Here is a 13,814-nt window from a genome sequence, read left to right on the forward strand (position 1 = left end):
ATGTGCTATGGTGCCTCTGTCAGCTCACTGGGCTTTTTCTGATCATATTCTGTTTTCTTGGCAACTTTTGCAAGTTTTCACTCTTTCAAAGCATCCTGCCCTCCTGCAGAGCACTGTGTGAATTTTGTTTTAAAATACATTATTTTCGAGCAGCCTCCCTGCATTCTGCCTGTTTTGCAAGTGAAGAGTTTTAGTGCTCAGGCTTTACATGTCTAAAGATGCTTGTTTCTAAAGATAACGGTGTGGAAAGCCCCGTGAAGGATTGTGAAAGCCGTGGGACACACTGAATGCATCTACTCTCTCATCCAGAAATCTCTGCACAAAATCAAAAAATGGGTCCCAGATGTTGTGAAACTTGTTTCTGTTGCCCTGGCGGATGACAGTGATTTTCTCGGCTGCGGCGATGTCCCAACACTGTACCCACCACACCGGGATCGCTGGGCCTTCCGGGAGTTTCCATAGTTTGGCGATTGAGATTTTGGCTGCCGTTAACAAGTGCGTGCAGAGATCCGCCAGATTACCCATCAACGGGAACTGTCCTTCTCCCGTGTTTCCCGGTAGGATAATGCTTGGGTCCCACAGGATTGATAGGCCTGTGATATGTCGGATCAGTTCCAGGACCTCCCTCCAGAATCCTTCCGCTTTCGGGCATGACCAGAGAGGTGAAATAGCATTCCTGGATCTGCGCAGCCTCTCCAGCAATGTGGCGGCATTGCGGGGTTGCATTTGTGTAAAATTTCCAGAGTCATGTACCACCTGTAGCAGACCTTAATGGCTCCCTCTTTATTCATCACACATTTGTAGGCCTTATGGGTTCTTGTCCAGATGCGGTCCCAACTGGTCATGTCCAGTTCTCTGCCCAGATCTCTCTCCCACCGTTTCATATAGGCTTCCTTGGATTCAGGGTTTGTCCTGTCCAGTAGCCTGTACAGGGTTGAAATCTTCCCCTTGGGTGGGGTTGTCGTTAGTGTGTGTTCCAGTGCGGTGAGTTCTCTGTGCCCGTGCATCCTCATCGTGTCGTGGGACAGCCGGTGTCGGAGTTGGGCGTATCAGAACCTCTCACCCTCTGGCACCTGGAATTTCCTTTTGCAGTCTTTGAAAGTAAGTAGGGTGTCCCCCTCGTAGAAGTCCGCCACGTACCTCAGCCCCCCCGCCTTCCATATGGAGAAGACATTTTGCCCCTGACCTAGGGTGAAGTCTGGGTTCTCCCAAACCGGAGAGAGCGGGCCTATCGTGGTTCTGCACTTCCACCTCCTGGCTGCCTGCTTCCAGCTGCTTAACGTGTTCCTCTTCGGGATCCGGCGTTTGCGGGGTATTTAGGCCATGTGATGTGTGGGATGGATTCTAGTGGGTATTGGCTCCAACCACTTCCAGTTTCATCCTGTGGGCTTTGTCGTTGCCCTGTTGCCACATGAATGCCGCTGAGAGCTGGCCGGCCACGCAGTACCTCTCGACCTCATGGACTCCCATGCCTCCGTACCCGGGGCTCCTGAGCAGGACCTTCCTAGTCACCTGGGGCTTTTTGCCCCCCCAGATGAATTTAGCATGTTTGCTTACAGTTTCTGTTTGGCTTTTTTGGTTGAGCGTTAGTGGGAGGGCCTGACAGTGGTAAAGCAGTCTGGGGATCAAGTTCCTTTTAAGTGTCGTGGTCCTCCCCAACCAGGATATCTGTTGATCTTGCCAGCGGGTCATGTCCGATTGTAGGTCCTTCAGCAGGGGCGGGAAGTCTAGTTTGTAAGTGCGTTCTGCAAGCTTGGTTAGGTGGATGCCTGGGTAGTTTAGGTGGGATCTGGCCCATGGGATCAGGAGACTAGTTGATAATGAGTCCAGCATTGCTTTCGGAATGTTGATACCAAGTGCAATGGACTTCTTGAGATTGATTGAGAACCCGGAGACCGCTTTGAAGTGGTTCAGTTCTTCCCATAGTGCTGTCAGGGATGTGTCTGGATGAGATAGTGTCAGCAGCACGTCATCGGCGTACAGGGCCGCTTTGTGTCGTTCTTGAACTTGAGACCCTGGATTACGGGGCTTTGTTGAATCATGGCCGCAAATGGCTCCAATGATAGGGCAAAGATGAGAGGTGACAGGGGACAGCCTTGACGGGTGCCTCTGGTGATCTCGATCCTGGGGGACATGACTCCGTTGATTCTCAGATTTGTGGTGGGGTGCTGATAATTCGCCATTGTCCATTTCCGAAATTTCGGGCCAATCTCGTAATGTCTGTGTTTCTCCTATGTAGCCCCAGTCCAGCATATTGAACGCCTTATGTGCGTCGAGGGATACCACTGCTAGTTCCCTCCTGTTCTTTTGGCCGTCTCAATGATGTTTAAGGTGTGTCTGATGATGTCCATGGTGTTACAGCCAGGGATGAAGCCCGTTTGGTCCAAGTGGATGAGGTCCGGGAAGAGTCTGGCAAGCCTGCGTGCCAATAGCTTCGGGAAGATTTTGGAGTCCACATTCATTAAGGCAATGGGGCGGGATGATGAGCAGAATTCTGGGTTCACTCCGGGTTTCGGGATAAGCATCATGATTGATTCCTCCATGGAGGGTGGGTGGACCCCGTTTTCAGGAAGGAGTAGAAAAGTGAGGCTAGGTGGGGGGCCAGGATATGGTTATTTCTTGTAGAGTGGTGCGGGCAGTCTGTCGGGGCCTGTGGCCGTGTTCTTCATTGAGCGGATCACTTCCGATACCTCTTCCGGGGATATGGGGTCCTCCAGGGAGTCGATCTGCGGATGGTGGGGCAGTCTTGGGACCCTTTGCAGGTAGGCGGCATGTGCGACCGCCTCTGTGGGCTTCCCAGACATCACGTTTCTGTGGTGCTCGGTCATGATGGTTAATTTTTCGGGGTCCGAGCAGCGGGGAATCCCATCTCGGTCCCGTAGGACTCTGATGTTGTTTCTGGTGTGTATTTTCTTGAGCTTGTGCACGAGCAGGCGGTTGGCTTTGTTGCTGTTCAGGTAGTAATGCTGCTTCCTGTATGTTAGCGCTCAGGTAGCTCGTTCCATGACCTTGTCGATTGGTGTTTTTTGTGGTTTGCTTCTTTCTGTTCCACCTCAGTTTCCAGTTCTTCTAGGTTGAGCTGGTTTCTGCCCCTGTGTGCCGCTGAGCAGTTCATGGCCACCCCTCGAACCACCGGTTTCATGACATCCCATACCGTAGCCTCTGTGGGTCCTTTGCCTACATTCTCTGTGAAATAGTTGATTAGAGCTTCAGCTAGTTCCTGGCTGTCTGCTATGTCTGCAAGGAGATAGTCTTGCAGCTTCCTGGTCCTTTGCCACGGTGTTGGTAGACCCTCTGTTTGGAGCAGCGCCACGACTGGAGCATGGTCGGAGATTACCCTTAGCCCTATGTGGATGTCCGCGATGCAGGGGAACAGCACGCTTGATATGAGTAGGAGGTCTATTTTGGAGAGGCCTCTGTGGACATGTGAAAAGAAGTTGTAGTCACAAGCTTTAGCATTCGCCAGCCTCCAGGGACCATCATTCCCATCTCTCTCAGGAATGCCGCGAGCCCCAGTGCCTTCGAGAAGTCTGTTCCTGTGGGCGGTAGGGTTTTGTCCGTAGTTGGCTCAGGGGTGAGGTTGAAATCGCCTCTGATTAGCAGTTTGTCTTCTGCAAAAGTTATCACTGGGAGAATCCTACGCAGGAAGTGCTCCTGGGCTTCATTTGGGCAATAGATCGCTATGATAGTTATTGGGAGTTCAACCAGGAGGCCCCTGATTAGCAAAAACCTTCCCTCGGGGTCCCGCTTGACTGTGACCCTCAATAGAATCGCTGATTGGCTGAGCAGGGTCGCCACCCCTCCACTCTTCTGACCAGCGGATGCGAAATATCTTTTAGGGAATCTTTGGTATTTGACACGTTGCTCATCCGTGGCCAAGAGGTGGGTTTCTTGTAGGCAGACTATATCTGCTTCAAGTTGGGCTAGGCGGTGTTCCACGGACTTCCGTTTCCTGGGGGAATTCAAGCCCTGAACATTCCAGGTGATCATAGTTAGATTTATTATGGGTGGACCCATTTGGGGATGATCTGGATGCGGTTGGTGGATGCTGTTATACTCTGTGTTTCACCCGCCGTCGATTGAGTTGGGTCCTGTCTTGGTGAATTGTGCCCCATTCGGTGTCCACCCCACTCGCTAGTAGAACAAAACATGGTCGTTTGGGCCAGCCTTTGACCAACGGGGGCTCGGGCTGGGCCAACGCATCCTGCTGAGTATGAGGTCCTTGGACCTCTGCTGTATGGCGGTGATAGCTGCATGTAAGGTTAGCATATTGCTTTGCTTCAGGGGTACGATGTGTAGCTTGCGGTCACGGCTGTCGTCTGGCACTTGGTGGTTCTTGTTGGTTCCGGGGATTCGGGGGGGCCGGTATCGCCCCGCTTTAGCCCTCTTTGCTTGTGCGGTAGCCTCTGAGTGGGGGGCCCCTGAGCCTCCAGCGTCGCCTCAGTTCGCGACCATGAGCGGTTAGGCTCCTGTGGTTCTTCCTGTTCTGGGGGGGTGTCTTCGTTATTAGTTCCATCTCTCGCATCTGGGTTCAACAGTCTCTCCGCTTCGTGCACTTTGCGTATGTGGCGGACGCTCCCATTCCAGGTGAAGATTAGGGCTGTGGGGAAACCCCAGTGATGCAGTGTGCCTTTCTCCCTCAGCCATTCTGTGACTGGTTTTAGTGCTTTCCTTTTCAGAAGTGTGCTTGAGACGAGATCTTGGTATAGGGAGATAGAGGCGTCTCGGAACAGTATTTGCTGAGTGTTTCTCGCCTCCAGCATGATTTCTTACTTGCCTTTGAAATAGTGTAGTCTGGCTAGGACATCTGGCGGGGTTGAGGAGTTGGATCTAACCCTGGTTTGGTGGACCCTGTCGAGCACCAGGGGGGAGTCGTCCGATAGTGTCAGGATAAAGCGAAAGAGGTCGCTCACGTAATGCTGCAGGTCCACCTCCAGTATGGATGTGGGGATAATACCTCTTAGGCGTGTGTTGTTGCGACGGGATCGGTTTTCTGAGCCCTCCTGTTTGAGTTCAAGGGCTTCACACTTAGCTTCTAACATGGCTAGCCTGTCTGCCCCCTTTTTGATCTCGTAGCTGTGCTCACATATGGATGTTTTTTCGACCTCTGTTGTCCTAGTCTCCACTTCCCCCACTCTCGCCTCCAGGAGCGTGATGGTGCTCTTCACTTCTTCGGGGGTTACCGGGGAGATGGTTAATCGGGCGTTCAATCGCTAAGCTGAGGGCGGGGAAGCTGAGCTGTGTCCGTGTGTGCCTGGTTGCCTTTGGTGGGACACTCCACGGGCAGGGGTCTGTCGTTGTTAGGTGGTTACACTCCTCTTGGGCTTCCTGGGTGTGATCCTCGTTCCTTCCTGTGGTGCTAGTGCGAATGTTCTGGGCCGGCAGCTAGTAGCAGATGACGTGGTTCCCGGGCTGCGGGTCAGTTCAGAGTATCCGGAGCTTTGTGATGCCCCTGTAGGCTTGTATGGTGATGGCCCTGGGCCCTCCCTGAAAATGTTTGCCCATTGCTCGATTCTGTCCCAGTGGTGTGGGTGGGGATGTGGGGCGCGAGTTTCGTTGGGAGGGCTTGTCCTCCTGCTTTGAATTTGCAGTGTGGCAGGGGCTAGGGCTGCGTTGCTGGCTGGGCCTTCCGAGGATCCCCCTTGCCCACTGTGGAGTTGAGGATCTTCAGACCTCCAGGTCCCAGCACCTGCGATGTTTGTATCCTGCGGGGTGAGCGTTCACTGCCTCTGTTAGATGGGGGTGGGGATGGCGCTACAGGGAGGTCCCGGGCCACATCTGCTGCTGAATCTGGCTTTGTTTCAGCGGTGGGTGCAGGTCGGGCGTTAATGAGGTGGTCTGCCTCACCGAGTGTCACTGGGTCAGTGTATGTCATGTGATGGAGGCCCGGGGCCACTGCAGCTGCTCCTGTGGGGGGTTCTCCTGATCCCAGGGCTTCTGCCACTCACAAACAGTCGGGGACCGCTGTTCTGCCAGTGGGCGGGGGCGTGGATTGCCTGCTGTGTCAGGCCACACCACTACTCGGTTCTGTCTCTGCGCCGAGGGGGCGGCGGGAACCCAGGACCGCGCCCCCACCTCCAGTCCGCTGTTCTCTCCCGTGGGATGGGTTTCGGGGAGGGGGGAATTACCTGGCTTCAGCTTGCAGCTGCCTGACCCCCCGCCTCTCACCTCAATCACTTGGTGTCTTCTGCGGGGTGCGGTGGAGATACTGAGGACTGAGATGGGTGCTGATCTCCTCTTCGGCTTCCTCTCGTTGGTGGCGCCCCCTCTGCGCTTCGGTCCGTCTCCGTTGGTCCACGTTCCCAGGAAGCGCACAACGTGTCTCCGACCCGGGCCTGGTGGCTCACCCAGTTCGCTGGGGCTCGTTGGTCTGGTAGCCCCCACGCTGGTGCAGCGCCGGGTCCGGTGCAGCCGTTTGCTGAGGGCTGACGGCTGGCGGTGCCTGTTTGTTGATTCGGCTGGGCTCCTTGGCTGGAGCCATCCGTGACGATTGCTCTCCTCTGTTTGGGTATTACGTGCCGCCGGCTGGTTCGTCTCTCGCTCAGGGGGCTGCTTATGCCTCAGTGCGCCTCCGTAGCTGCTAGGCGGGCTTCATGGTGCTGCCCGCCATTTTGAGATCGGGCAACCTCTACCCCACGGCGCAGCTTCAAGCTTAATTTGCCTCTGGTTCCAGGCGTTGTGGAGTGCCCGGGATTAGACCCTTCTGTGCAGGGTCGCTTTCACCGTCAGGATGAGCTGAAGAACCCCTATCACCGGAGCATTACGGTTGGATGCGTGGCGTAAGCCGGGCGCTCTTATAGAGCCGATCCGACCATCATGGCTCCAAGCCACGCCCCCGTCAATTTGCATATTTAAGTAACTTTGGGTCTCACCCTAAGTTACTAGGGGAATCCAGACATGGACCCCTTGCTCACTATTCTTAGAGAGGCACAGCTCCACCCTACTGATGAGGTCCAACCAGACCGAAACACGTGTCTGGGATTGCTGTTGGTACTCTTGTTCAGAGGAGAATTGCCTAGCATTTCGGTGCTGGACTGCCCCAGAGATTCATTATTGCCACAAAGGTCAATGGAGATAGAATAGTTGGAACTGAATAAACCCTCTAATAGATTCAGTGAGAGCATATCAAGCCTCGGGGGTCTGAGCCCTATTTATCAGGTTCCCATTTTCTAAGGACTGGTTTTTGATAAATAGATTATGCCCTGGATATTTGGAGGAGGTGTTGTCCTTTTTGGCTTTCCCATCTTTCGACACCTCCTCATTTTATCTGTTTTTATGTGTATCTTATAAAAGGTAAAGAACACATACCTGATACGACTATTAAGGGAGCCTACGCTTAGACTTTGCCATCCTGCTCTTTTATTCCTCTTCTGTACTAACACAATCTGTGTTACTTGGTGTTTAAAACAGTTTGTGAAGTTATCTTTGGGAATCAGGAAGAGATTGTTATCAAACTGAAAATAGGGGCCTGTTGTACCTTGCATAGGATTTTGGTGCTAGACTGCCCCAGGGCAGGACAAAGACTAATATGTTTGGGATATTTCTTCTCTGTGAAAGATAGTGAGCTAAAGACTCTGGGTAAATCTCTCGTAACCAGGACTAATGTCTGGCAGAGAGACTCCCAGGACCCCCCTTGTTAATTTGCATATTTAAGTAAATTTGGGTCTCACCCTAAGTTACTAGGGGAATCCAGACATGGAGCCCTTGCTCACTATTCCTAGAGAGGCACAGCTCCACCCTACTGATGAGGTCCAACCAGACTGAAACACGTGTCTGGGGTTGCTGTTGGTACTCTTGTTCAGAGGAGAATTGCCTAGCATTTTGGTGCTGGACTACCCCAGGGCAGGACAAAGACTGATATGTTTGGGATATTTCTTCTCTGTGAAAGATAGTGAGCTAAAGACTCTGTGTAAGTCTCTCATAACCAGGGCTAAAGTTTGGCAGAGGGACTTCCAGGACCCCCCTTGTTAATTTGCATACAAGTTTGCTCCACATATTGTTTGTACCTCCAGTTTCCCCAAGAGCACTACTGTCCTCCCAACCTCATCCATCAAAACCTTTTCCACCTGTATAGACATGCCTGCCGCCTTCCAAATCAGCGCTCCCTTGCCTACAAAGAGTATGAAGTACCAATCACTTGCCCTGCCCATTGTCTCCCTAGTGCCACCAGGTCAGTCCTAGTTAGATGTGTCACTTGTATCAGGGCTATCTGTATTCTGTCTTTTTAGACAGCCCCTTACTTTTTGTTTCTTAGTTTTTTTTCGGATCGTTCCCAGCCCCCGAACATTCCATGTTCCGATCTTCAAATCGATGTTCCCCATTGCGTCCTCCTGTTATAGCTTGTGCCTCGCCCCCCCCCCAACCCGGTATAGCCACTTCCTACCCCCTTCCTTCCTTCCTCTGCTATTTCCTCTTCCTCTCTGAGGTCGACATTCCCACCTCTGGGTCCTCATCTTGGTCCTGTTTCCATATCTTCCCAATTCCCCTGCGTAGTCCCCACCCCCTCTCTTAACTTTGAACTTTGACCGACTAGGCAACCGTGCCCAACTTGTTCGTACACCCAACTCCCCTCCCACCAACTGTCCCACCAAATCCCCTCCTCTTCTCCCCATCCTCCCTCTCCCATCTCTGTCCCCACCTCCTCCATCCCCCAAATCCAAGCCCTCCTTTCCTCACTCCTGACCTTCCCCAACTAGGGACCGGTTCCTCCCTCTCCATAACTTTTGACCTCTGGGCGGCTTCCCCACCTCACCCACCTCCACGTCGGTAACCGGTCATTGGTCTAAAACCTAGGTGCTCCCCATTGCCACCACTCCCACCTGTCTTCTCAGCATCTCTCACTCCCACTTCGCTGATACCTCAGCTAATCTGTTAAAGGTCACGCATGCCACCAGCTTTTAACCCAATCTCCTCTTAGCACACCTTTAGTCCCCCGGTTATGACATCCCCGCCCCCTTCCTATTCTGCAGATCCAAACCGTGTGGTGCTGTGTCCAACCAGTCCCATACCTCCTGGGGGGACATGAAGAACCATGTTTTCCCACCCACTATGACCTTTTAATTTGGCTGGGAAAAACAACATGTACTTCATATTAAGGATTTCTGAGGCGCCGCCTCACTGCATCATACGTTCTCCTTTGACATTGCACCTCCAGCGTAAAGTCCGGGGAAGATGCGTAGTTTAGTGTTTCCCACTTCATAGAACCCCACCTTGTGGGAATCCTGCAAAATAGCATCCCTTTCTCTGAAATTCATGACCTTTGCCACTATCGCTCTTGGCGGGCCCCCTGGTGGGAGAGCTCTACCGGGCACTCTGTGAGCCTGTTCGACTGTAAAGAATTTCGACAGTCCCTTCACTCCCAGCACCTTTAGGATGAGATTTTCCACAAAAAGCTCCACACTCTTCTATCTCTCGTATCCCGACCAAACGGATATTGCAGCGCCTGGATCGTCCCTCTGCATTGCATCCTCTGCTCTAGATTCCAAGGTCCCGGTTGCCCCTATGGGGCCTGCCACTTGGTTTTTGAATTGTTGGACGTCATCTTCCACACAGCTTACTCTCTTCTCTACTTTTGTGACCTTCTCACACACCTTTCAAAGGTCTGCTCTTACCAGGGACACATCCACACCCACCTCTTTGATGCTCCCTCCCAGGTAAGTCCTTGTTGCCTGGGTTGCCTCCATCAACGCGTCCAGGGTCACTCCTCCTGTACCTCCTTCAGTTGCGCCTTCCACCCCTCGGTTCGTCCCTTCATGCTTCTGTAGCTTACTCCTCGAGTTTTTGTATTTCTCAATTTTTTGCTGCCCCTTCACCATTCTTGCTGTGATCCGGAATGGGATTATCTCTGATTTCGTGGCGCTGTGTCTTTAGGGGTCGCTCCTACTTTTGTATTGTAGTCACACACGTCTTTGTTGCTGCAAGGCACTATGTGTGCTCAGCTATTAGGATTTAATGTTTCCAATTTTGCGACCTGTAGCTGTCACCATGCTGGGCGTTGTTAATGTGGAACTTTACCGCCACTGCCGGTATGGTGCTCATGTTTCCCTGCTCCCAGGGGTCTTCCTCGCTTCCAATCGCTATGCCACTTTAGTGTCTCTAACCGTGTGGAGGGACGAGCCCACTGTGTGTCCACGGCTGCACTGCTTCCAACCTCCTTCACACCTCTCCTGGTCGTCTCAAAATCTGTCTGGCAAAGGGGGTGAGCTGTAGCGCCTGAATCCACCCTGAGACCCTTGCCGACTCGGTCCCCTCTCACCTCTTGCCACTTTGCTTGTCCTTGCGGGTGTTTTCTGTGCCACTGTGTCTTCTTCTTCCTCGGGCTCAGCGTTGTCCTGTCTCTGCCCACCGGTGTACTGCTTTGTCATTGTTCCCCTGCGGCTACCGGTCCGATACCATGCCTTGTGCTTCGTACTTGCCTTTGCGATTCATGTCAGCCAGGTTGGAGCATTTTGGTGACCCAAACCGTGCCCTCACGATTGGGTCTCTGTGCCAGTCTCTCTGTTTTCCGTCAGGGCATGCAGGTCTCCAACTAGCAGAATCTTGCCGACATGGTACGTCTCTACTCCTCCGCATCTGTGGCACCTCTCCTAATCTTTCGGAGCTCCAGCCCCGTTATACTCCACTTGCGGTTGCCGTCCCGACCTGCACGGTGTCCAACTTCCCGCTTGTCAGAGTGGAGCATTATCAGCCAGAGCGCAGTACTGCCAATACGGTGGTCGCTCCGGGTCCGACTGCCCTACGTTGACGAGTTGGTTGCTGGTCTGCTAGTTGGCCCCGTCGGCCATCTTGGATTACCGGATCACTTTTCCATGGAGGAACGCTCGTCTGACCTCCCAGGATTCCAGGGCCACGTCTCATCCCTCATCCACCTAGAAAGCTGCACCAGCCTCTCTGCAATGATTTCCCTACTTGTGGATGGGGTTTTTGTATCAGAAATCGGACTTTTAAGCAGGATTTCGACAGGCGGTGTGGGAGCCCTGGAGAGCCAAGTGCTTATGCTTTGGCTACTAGCCACGCCCCCTTAATACAGTTATGAGACATATTAGAAAATAAACACAAGTACAGAGACCGTCTATGCAGCTAAAATCCAGATGAAGAAGTGGGCGCAGCCTCAGTAATTGAATACATGGTGTAAACAAGGATATTATTAACACTTTCCCCAGGTTAAGAATCAGGCCCATTTCTTTGCTACCAAACTATACAGCAAATCAGTCTACAGCATCAAGGTGCAATCGGAAATAGGATCAATATTTCCTTCCAAATATAAAAGTCGGCTGAAGATAAGACCAGAGATTCTGCCCCGAAGAGCCACTTCAAAATTGGTCTGTCTCTCTGAATTCCTTGCGGTCAGTCAGCCCCCGATACCCCTTATGTTATAATAACTTTAGGCTTGAGCAAGAGGTTGATACATGCCGGCTGGTTTCAAATGATGCATGGCACATCCAGCACAGTCTTTCATCGTAGGGAATTCTTTTCCAGCTCCCATTGAATTCAAGGGTTGGGAGCATATGAAATCTCAGGTTTATGATATGATATGATAGGTTATTTATAACGCGCGTAATACCCAGAGGTTTCGAAGCGCAGACCCGGGGATCGAACCTGTGTTACTCCCTGCCGTCTTGCTTCCAAGGCGAGCAAGTTGTCGCTGAGCTATCCTCCAGAGATAGATGATAAACCTTCTAAAATTACCTGCACACAATTTAGTTAGATAAGTGCAGGCGGATTCTAATTGGAAGTCTTGCAAACAATACTGATGGACTTTTTTTTTCGATGCAATTTTGACATGTTATCTTCTATCCCAGTCTCTGGTTTTTGATTTCAACACTGCCAAAGTGTTAGGAGAATCCAATATCCATTCCACGGATAAGGCAACATTCTCTAGATGCAATAAGACAGATATTTGCAATACCGGCAAAAAGGCATTAGTGTTCCCTTCTCGCATATTATTCCTTTTGTAGTTCAGAGGCACAGAGATTGGAGATGGCAGACGCTCCTTTACCCCCCCAGAAATATTGCCTGCTCCATCATCATACCGGTACCACCAGTCATCCAATTGGAGGACCTCACAACAGGCAGATGCGGCACTGGTCAATCTCGTACTGATGCCACTAAACAAATATGAGCACAGATAACTGGGCTCCCACCTGCTGATCACTCTATTGAGGGGATGGATCAAACTACACGCTAAAGCATGGCCTGCAATAACTTTCGAACAATGGGTGTGAGACATCACAAACCACAGACATATTTGGGAATTCGTATGCCAGCATTCTCAAACACCAACTGAAATTTGTGCAGATCACAAAACTGGCTGGAGACCCTCCTGAGGAACTACCCTATAGAAAAAGTACCATTGCTTTGGAGGGGGTGGGGGTTTACTCCTTTTACTTAGTAGTGCATAAAAGAGCAGAGATTGGCATCCAGTCTTGGCCCTTTGTCATTTGAAGTTCATATGCAAGCAAACATTCAAAATAACCACCCTAGAGCCAGTGATTCCATGGATCAAAAAGGTTATTTGAGATATGGACTGTATGCCTTTATGTATGCTTAAAGTTTCCTTGTATGTTTATACATAGTTGCATTGTTTGCTAATCTATTTAGGCTTATGACTCTATGAACGATCTAATGCTTGGAAATAAGTAACTATAGTTCTTCTGTATTGGTATAATTCATTCATTCACATGCAGCACATGGCCCACCCCACCTAGGAGGCTAGCTGCCTACACCTTCTCCAAGCTACCCAACTGCTATTCAGAACTGAAGACAACTGCCTGGGAGGAGGCTAAACATAACCTTCTCATTGATCAGTGGGGAAAAAGGAGAACAATTAAATTGATAAGCTGTATGTTTAATGCCTGTCAGTGTGTTTTGTCCTTCTGTATTACTGCTATTACAGTCATGTGTACTGGGGATTCCCATCCTAATTGCTACATTGAAAGATAACAATGATGGATAACTGAAGTTACGGGTAAGTAACTAATTGTTCTCAGTCTCATTATGGCACCCTGCATTTCATGGTCAAAAGGTGCCACCTTAGATTGTATTTGGCTCTGTTATCTGACCTTTTTGCTCTGTTTTCTGGTTCACTGCCCTCTGGGATACTGCCTGTTGGTTGTCCTGCATAATTGGTTATCCAGCACCATTGGGTCACCATTGATGTCCCATAATCAGGTTATTCTCTGTGTTTGGAAGCATAGTCAGCATGACTGAAACCATTACAAATCGGGGAATAAAGACAGTATATGCATTTAACTGTTGGATTGACTGCTTAAATATCATAATAAGACTTCAAATTAGATCAGGCTAAACGTTGACTTGAAGATCAGTACTATAAACCCTGACTAAGCTAATTTTAAAATGTATTTTATATTAATTGAGGGCTTGCATTATCATCACACTGTAGCTAAGGACAATTTCAGCTAAAACTCTCCCGATATTCTGGTATATTTTTAGAATGCCATGACAAGATGAAGTCTCATGACTAAATGAGCTGTTTGACATTCCTGAATTAATTGCAAAAGCTCAATGTGAGTCATAAAAAATGAATCCACCTAAGAAATGAGGGTTATGGCATCATTACTTTCCAGTATCTTGACAAGCACTGTGAATCTTTGTTAGGAGTTAGAAGGGCTTGTTAACGATCACAAATATGTCTTGAAATGTTTGCATTGAAAACACACCCTCATTACATTTCTTTAGTACATATTGTTCTGTCTCATAATAACGCATAGATAGATTTGAATTTCCTCTGGTCATCAAAATATTTCATTATAGGGACAGATTTAGTCAGACCCAAAAGTACATGCACCCACTTG

At 50.4% G+C, this 13,814-nt stretch overlaps 1 protein-coding gene across 1 annotated transcript in view; it reads left to right on the top strand.

Annotated features, from left to right (window-relative positions):
• Nucleotides 1-13,814, top strand: part of UBE3C (ubiquitin protein ligase E3C) — a 2,658,557-nt gene that overhangs the window by 940,265 nt on the left and 1,704,478 nt on the right. The gene's annotated exons all lie outside the window — the stretch shown is intronic.

The sequence above is a fragment of the Ambystoma mexicanum genome, chromosome 2q (assembly GCF_040938575.1).
Source record: "Ambystoma mexicanum isolate Mex_15411 chromosome 2q, UKY_AmexF1_1, whole genome shotgun sequence".
In the NCBI taxonomy this organism is placed as follows: domain Eukaryota; kingdom Metazoa; phylum Chordata; class Amphibia; order Caudata; family Ambystomatidae; genus Ambystoma; species Ambystoma mexicanum.